This window comes from Hippocampus comes, unplaced genomic scaffold (genome assembly GCF_001891065.2).
Source record: "Hippocampus comes isolate QL1 unplaced genomic scaffold, H_comes_QL1_v1.1 scaffold39, whole genome shotgun sequence".
Classification (NCBI taxonomy): domain Eukaryota; kingdom Metazoa; phylum Chordata; class Actinopteri; order Syngnathiformes; family Syngnathidae; genus Hippocampus; species Hippocampus comes.
This window is the reverse complement of record NW_017842054.1, coordinates 4085171-4092726: the sequence shown is the minus strand read 5'-3', so window position 1 is coordinate 4092726 and position 7556 is coordinate 4085171. Positions and strand designations below refer to the sequence as shown.

Genomic DNA, 7556 nt, shown 5'->3' with positions numbered 1-7556 from the left:
CCCTCCCATTACAAGGTGCTGACGTGATTTAGGCCCCATGACAGCGGACCCCAAACAATACACACATTTTTTTTTTTTTTTTGACACTGCATGAATTCTAACAAGCAAATTCCCACCGTGGGTAAGTTTTGTGCTGCGTTTAAGGTGTGTTCGCTCGGCCTTGGCAGAGGCCTGCGCTCCACTCGCGCGCCTCGCGCTGCAAATCGACATTCACTTGGCACGTATGTGAACACATTCGAAAACAATCCGACATGCATATGGATAGGCCCGCTTTTTTTTTTTTCTTTTTGGGTGTGTGTGCGTTCATGAATACTCCATCTTGGATGCGTTACACGCAAGAAGGCAAGAGAGGAGAGAATCATCTAGAATTAGTCACATTTTCAGCGGCGAGAAAAGAAAAGTTCGGATCGAGAAAAAAAAAAATCAACATGAATACGATTGTTGATGTGAAATCTACATTGTGCGCCATTGCGTTGTGCTGTGAGTGTGTGTGTGTGTGTGTGTTTGTGAGAGGCTCACTTTGCAAAGCGCTGTCGGCGGGAATTGACTGTGACGGGAGCACCACCAACTGGTCAGGAGGCGCCTCTCCACCCTTCCGTCTGCTCGCCTGTGATGTGCAACGGGCAGATTAGTCACATGCATCCACTCGCAACCTCGACATTTAAACAGTCTTGATTTATTCTTAGTGTGATCTGAAAAACAAGCAAGGCTCTTTTTCTCCTTTTTTGCCCCCCCCCCTTTCTCTCGCTCTCTCTCTTTCTGTTCTTCCTCACCTCAAAACCCCCTCGGTGAGGTTGAATTCACGGTATCCATCATCATGCATCTTTAATGACGTCAGGCCAGGAGCATGGGGTAAAATCACAGTATTGGCCCGAGGCGAAAACCAGCTAAAATGAGGTTCCTCTTACCCCCTTCCCACGCAGGCGAGAGCTCGCTGGCGCGCGCAGGGGCCGAGAGGGGAGGCTACGGCGCGCCCATCGATCGCCGGGGCGGCTCGGCGGCCGGCAAGCCACTCGGAGGGCTTGATGGATACATTTGGGCCATTAAAAATAAAGAAATAAATGAGAATCGGTACAACGGTGGGGTCCGTGCCAGGAGCTGCCGAGACAGAAGGGCGACAAACGACGGATGCCTTGATTTATGCGACGTTGCGCGCGACCGGCTAGAGGACAATCTCCCCTCACCATCTTTTGGTTTGACTCTAAAAGGCCTTCGGAGACTTTCGCACTGGCGGGCAAGTGAGAGAGAGCGAGAGAAAAAGAAAAAAAAAAAGATACAATCTGCCTAATTCAAAACACTTGTCAGACAAGGGAGGCCGTATCAACTGCGATTAGGGGCCACACTGAGTATCAAGTCAAGAGTATTATTAGCACAATAAAGTCAAATTGTGATCACAGCAGACGAGTCATAATGTGGCGGGGGGTGGGGGTCATCATAACAGTGGTTCCTAATTTCAAAAAAATTCTGCCACGTTGAAATAGCAAATAAAAATAAACCCGAATATGAGGAGTATATTTGTTTTGATGAAGTGTAATTACTGAACATACGGTTGGATTCTTGGATTGGATGTGGGCCTTGAAGGGGCGTGTACCTACAGCTCCAGTTTTGATGGATTGTATTTTTTTTAATCATATTTCTTGTCAAATCTTTCCTGTCGTAATATTTGGAATGTTGATTTGTTTTCCTTTTAAACATTTTTTTTTTTTTATATGACCAGTGCAGACTCACAGCTGAAGCTAATATTCGAACACTACGACTTCATTCTCATAACATTGTTTTGTTTTTTAAAAATTTTTTCTGAACGTCACAATTTCCTTCCCTAACAAAATAAAGGCATAAAAGTGAACTTTCTGGGGTAAAAACTGGCACGTCTTCGTTTTCGTGCTAGGGCAAGTCGAGTTCTCGCCCCGTCTCACTTGCGGTTTGGTGACAAAAAGTAGACTTCAGGCCGGGTAAAAGCAGGTCGAAGTCGTGACGCAGATCGTGTAAAGCAATTTTGTCTGGATTTTGATGGAGGCGCAGGCGAGGCTAATCTGCTGTGGTCCCTCCCACAACGGCGCATTCACGTGGCCCGTCACTGCATTATAATGTTCTTCTCTTAACATGACTCCTTTCTTCTGGCAATGTTTTTTTTCTTCTTCTTCATCCTCATGACATTGCAACAGTTTTGTTCTGAACGTGAATGATTCATTTTTCTTCTGACTGACTTATTTATACATTTTCTCACAGTATTCGGACTTTTTTTTTTCTTATAACATGAGAAATTTATTCTTATGACATTAAGACTTTATTACCCTCGTAATGTTACTCCGCTATTTCTCTCTTTTTTTTTTTTTTAACATATTTACTTTGGAGCGTTGCCCTTCTACGCCTTTGTACGGTGCCGTTTTGGCCTTCACGGCATAATTGTATTAGTCAGAGCACATGTTGAATGTGAACTGGGAAAAAAATGAGGAGAGTTTTCGCATGGTGGAAAAGGGACGTGGACTTAAGCTCTGTGCAATTACATGCAGTGACCCTGGAACAAATAAGTCAAATATAGCTCAGGGCCAAATCGCATTTTATGTCACGGGCGAGCCAAACAAAAGAGCGAGCAATAAAAAAAAAAAAAAAAAAGGATCTGCCTGCATATCTCACAGCATTTGGAAGTTGTTTCCTGTAAAAAAGTGGATGATCGCGCAAGTGTGGCTTGGAAACATCTTTCAGTTGCCGAGCCCCCAGCCTTGACCCGGCGGGTCAAAGCCAGTCAGGCTCTTCCTGTCTGCGGCTTTTCCCAGGATCCCCTGCCTGTCGGCGTGTCAGCACCTCTGCTGTCTCCTCACCAGCTCAGGATGTTGCTTTTGCCTTCCAAGAGTTTCCTGAAACCGGAGGAAAAGAAAGAAAGAAAAAAAAAAAAAAAAGATTGGTTTCCATTCCGTGCGAGAGGGGGTCAGCTGGTGTGCAAAAGAAAAAAAAAAAAAAAAAAAAAAAGCCATTAAAAAAAAAAGAAAACATGTCCGTTTTGTATATTTGACTCAATTTTACAAAGCGGCTGGCCTCTGACTGGCGACTATTTGTGGATGTGAGGATGCATTAGCCTGTGGGGAATGAGAAGTGCATCCAGAGAAGAGGGGAAACACTCCAGTCCCGCCTTCTCCTTCTGTCTTTTTCCCACACTGCATTTATGATTATTTTTATTTTATTTTTGTGATGGGGGTGGGGGTGAGGGGCAAAAATGTTCCTGGAGCATTGCTGGCCTGTTTTCAATTAAGACGGCGGGTCATTTGCCTAATGAGAGGGCGTGATGGACAGCGCCGAAATGGGCCACACACCATTTGGAGTTGCCTGGCGCAGGTAGGCCGCGTGACAAGGTTGCACCCCTGGCTACAGACGTCCTGATTACTTTCTTGTCTCCGTGGCATTTTTTTTTTTTTCGCACGCCCAAAGCCAAGAAAGACACCAAAAAAACGGCGTGCGTTACGCTCCATTTCGAAAAGCCGACGTGACCCCTTCAATGTCCCGACGGAATTTTTTGTTTCGTACCCGTGTGACTTTTTTTTCTTGGAACTTTTTCTTGACTTGATTATTCCCGTAACATTACGAGATTGTTCGTAAACCGCTGCGACTTTTATCTTGCAACGTTACATTTTTTTGGAGGCAAGAGGACTTTTTTTTTCAGCATGACTGTTTTATTCTTAAAAATCTTTTTTGTTTTGTTTTGTTTTTTTTTTAAATGTATTTTCTTGTAAAATTATGACTTTTTAACGTTAAAGGTTTTTGGGGTAAAATGATAAATTTATTCTCATGACTCCTGTTTCCTCTTTTTTTGTACAATGCCTTTTTTTTTTCTTTTTTTTCACTCATCGTACAACTCCAACTTGCTTGTTACGTGACGATTCTTCGCAACTTTCAGACTTTTCCTTGTGACACTGCAATATTTTTCTTGTAACTGTGCACACGTTTTGCATCAGTTTTCCCGTTTAATTTTCCCGTAATTTGATGTTATTTTCTTCGTCATACTTTTTCCTCATATGACTTGATTTATTCTTGCAAGTAGATTTTTCTTTACCTGACTGCTGTAATGTTACAACTTCTTTGTGTGTCACTTTTATTTCCTCTCGCCACTGTGCAGGTAGTTCTACAATGACAAGGTTGCACCCCTGGCTACAGATGTCCTGATTACTTTCTTGTCTCCAGTCGCAAATGGCATTTTAGGACGCCAACAGCTAAGAAAGCCAAAAACGGTGCATGCTGCGCTCAATTACAAAAAAAAAAAAAAAAAAAAAAAAAAAAGCTCAATTTCATAATCGGGATCAGGTTGGCGGTGCGCACCTTTGTCCCAACTTTTTCGACACCAAGTCTACCATGGATGCTTGGGGGAAAAAACCACATCCTCCCCGGCCCCTGCAGTCAAGCCGTACACCCGTAAGTCGTATTCCCCCGCCGAGCAGCCCAAAGTGTACGTGTGTATAAATGGAAGGCCTGTCATTTCACATTCATTAAAAGTGAAGTTCCAAAATTAATAATGTAAAAATATGGGTTTTAATTAGTCTTCTATTCTGCCCAATGTACTTAAATTGGATCATCCGGTCCCCGATGCCCTTTCACTTAATAAAGAATTAGCCTGTGATGTTCTCAGCTTGACAGGTAGGATAAAGTGGAGGGGGGGGGGGAGTGCAATGGCGGCTGTTATATAAAGGATATATCCGTTTGTACATAATTTGCAGCTTAGTCAATTTGACAGGGGGGGGGGGGGGGGGGGATTCCGCTCGGCCATGGATCCCGTGCAGGTTTAATGCATTTCTATCATGTTATGGCGTGACCACGCCATTGCCTTGTCAAATAATTAGTGACATTAATCCAATTTGATTGGCCATCTCCGGCGAGCTGAGCGCCGCCTCCGTAGACAAGGTGGCTCGCAAAGTGCTCCGAAGAAGCACGCCCGCGCGACAAAACGTTAGCTTCCAAACGCAAAAACCACCTCTACAATGTACAATGTTTATGTTTTATGTGTCAGTTTTATCGTAAACCTCAATTGGGAGGAGCCAACAGCTTGAAGCAAGCACACTTTGCCTCTCATTTTGAGAACCGTGCGAGTCGTCATCATTTCCTCAAAGTGATGTTATTTGAGTTGGTCATGGAGGGTGAGAAGGGGTGCGAAGAAAATAAAGTACACCAGAAAAAAACAAGTACTTTAAAAAGTTTAAGTGTTTGAAGTAGGGATGTTGGAAACCACTTTTGGTCAGTAGAAGTATTCACTCTGTGTATTCATCAATACCAAGTACCGATACCTCTTGTACTTTTGGGACGCAAAATTTAATGGCAAAAAAAACCAACTGATCTTTCGTTCCGACACAGATTCGCCGGGGTGGATTTCCTCAATGTCAGATTTTTGGGATTGGTACTTGCCCATTCCCCGTTTAAGTTTCAACGTTTTCAAATATATGCGGGTTTAAATAATTAGCTTTTGGCATTCATAGGCCTTTTTATGTTCGCGTTTTGTCCACGACAACATTATTTTTTCCACTTAAGCAATATTTCTAATCATTATGGACTTATCTGCAAAATGCTTGACGAACTTTTTTTTTTTTTCATAAACTATACATGAGACACTTGAGATAAAATAACACCTTTGAATCGTGGACGCAAAGCTTTGTGCGTCTTTCAGGTTCAAGAACGGGAGTTGGTGGGGTGGGGGCGGGGGTTTGAAAGGAGGCTTCGGCTGATAGCATATGGCATCCGCGAGCGATCCGTACATGCCGTGGCCATATCGCGCCGTTTGTGCGCGCCTGAGTGGGTGTTGTGGCGCTCTTCGCAGGCAATGAGCCCAGACGGCCCTCGCCAGCCTCTTCCCGGTTTCTCCCGCTCCCCTCGCGCGGGACAGGCACAGCTGTCAGATCAAAATCAATCGCATTTTAAAGGACGTGCGAGCTAAATATTTCATTCTTGCCTTGGGAACCAATTAAGTGCTACATATGAAGTCAGGAGGACTGGTTGAGCCGCAGTCATACTGGTGCGTACCAGCTGCTCCATTGCTAACACCCGGACCCCCCCTTCACTACAACATACACACACATGCACGCAGCGCAACCCCTCCCCATGCAAATGTGTCAGTGTGAACGCTCCACTTCAATTACCGAGTGATGTTTTAAAAATGCACCAAAGCCAGACTGGCAGTCCGGAAATTGGAGGGGATCCACCCCAGGTATGTTGTTTATTTAGTTGTTGTCTGTTGTGCTGGCTGTAACCCATTTGCCCTCATTGCAGATGTGAGGGATGGCAGCGATATAGGGGGCCGGGTGGGGTGCAGCGGAGTGAGGATGGGGATGGGGGTGGGGGGGGGGGCCTTCAAAGTGCCATGTGTCAGCGAACGCCTCACACCGCATGGCGGGGACGACTGGCGTCTTCTCGCCAAAACGTGACCGCCGCCTGCCTCGCCGTCTGGCCTCATGCCGTGACCTCGGCCAAGGAGATGATGTTGTCAGCAGGTTAGCCGCTTACACCTAATGCTAACCCTTAGGAGGAATCCGTTAACTTTTGAGTAAAAACTTTGTTTTTTTTTTTTACAAAAACATTGCAAGACATTTACGACCAAATCATTTTCATTCAGCGTTAAGACTTCCCTTTTTTAATTTTTTTTTTCATTCATTTTTTTATGTGGCTATTTATGAAGCAGATTTTATTTACATTTTTCTTTATTATTTTTTTTATATACTCTCCATACAAGTTTCAAGTTGTGATTTGTTTTCACATTTTTTATTTAAAATATATTTGAATGAAGGCACAAGCGCCCTAAGCCGGCAAAATGTGGAATATATTCAGTTTGGACTGAAGCAAAGTTGCGCTAAACTATTCATGAGATATACTTTTCTTTTCTTGCCCAAACGTAACACTTTTGTTCATGTTTTATTTAAAAATAATAATAATAAAAATAGTCGATGCACACAAGCGCCCAAAGCCAGCAAAACGTGCAATACATTCCGTTTGGACTGCGATAAAGTCGCGCTAACTTTAACTTTTACTCACCGTTGCCTACTAAATTCACATGGGAACGCCTCGCCTGCTGCGTCCTTCCCGCAGCGTGAAGGTCACGACAAGCTGCGCGTGTGCATCGGATCAGAAAGATGCAAGTGGTACGAGGAAGGTTAAAGCGTGTACATGTGTGAGGCAGGGAGATGGGGGTTGGGGTTGGGGGGGGGGGCGTTTGGGCTTAAGTACAGAGTGCGGTAGAAGGCATCGCAAGCGACGAGGGGTAAAAAGGAAAATGTGAGGGTGAGAGAAAAGAGCCCCAAAAAAATAAAAATAAAAGCAAAGTGAGAGAAACACAAAAGCAGAAAGGAGACAAAGTGAGAGACGGCGCAAAAAGCAAACGGTGGCGCGAGGGCGAGCGCGAGGGAGTGAGAAGCGAGCGAGGGAGCATGATTGATAACGGTGCTGACAGAAGCCCTCTGGCCATGCTCTCTGTGGCAGTTTGGGGAGACGGGGGGGGGGGGGCCTCCCCGCGTGAGAGCGAGCTGCCCCCTCGCCACCGTCCCGACACACACTCCACATCTGGTGGGATCGCCCACGCTGGGTCA

At 44.9% G+C, this 7556-nt stretch overlaps 1 long non-coding RNA gene across 1 annotated transcript in view; it reads right to left on the bottom strand.

Moving 5' to 3' along the window:
• Window positions 1-525: 525 nt before the first annotated feature.
• The window catches only part of LOC109510005 (uncharacterized), an 8140-nt gene continuing 1109 nt past the window's right edge, over window positions 526-7556 (bottom strand). The window contains exons 2-3 of the long non-coding RNA XR_002167032.1: window positions 2638-2858; window positions 526-607 (exon numbers count right to left, since the gene is read on the bottom strand). This is a non-coding gene — a long non-coding RNA (uncharacterized LOC109510005). The remainder of the gene's footprint in view (window positions 608-2637; window positions 2859-7556) is intronic.